Consider the following 255-nt stretch of genomic DNA (forward strand, 5'->3'; position numbering starts at 1 on the left):
CAAGATAGCTACATCTCCTACTCGATTGGAAAGAGCAGTCAATATACCAGCATTAGCTGATTTTTCATTCTGATAATAAATAACTAAACATAAGAAACTAAACCCAACCCATCTCATCCTAAAAGAATTCTAATTAAATTAGGACTAATAATTAAAAACCTATAGATATAACAAAGGCAAGTACCAAATATATAAATGGATTTACATTATTATCTCCAGATATATATTCTCCTCTAAAGTGCAATACTATAGAAG

At 29.0% G+C, this 255-nt stretch overlaps 1 pseudogene; it reads right to left on the bottom strand.

The window, feature by feature from the left end:
* Nucleotides 1-247, bottom strand: part of LOC119585550 — a 4,617-nt pseudogene extending 4,370 nt beyond the window's left edge.
* Nucleotides 248-255: the final 8 nt, after the last annotated feature.

The sequence above is a fragment of the Penaeus monodon genome, chromosome 20 (genome assembly GCF_015228065.2).
Source record: "Penaeus monodon isolate SGIC_2016 chromosome 20, NSTDA_Pmon_1, whole genome shotgun sequence".
In the NCBI taxonomy this organism is placed as follows: Eukaryota; Metazoa; Arthropoda; class Malacostraca; order Decapoda; family Penaeidae; genus Penaeus; species Penaeus monodon.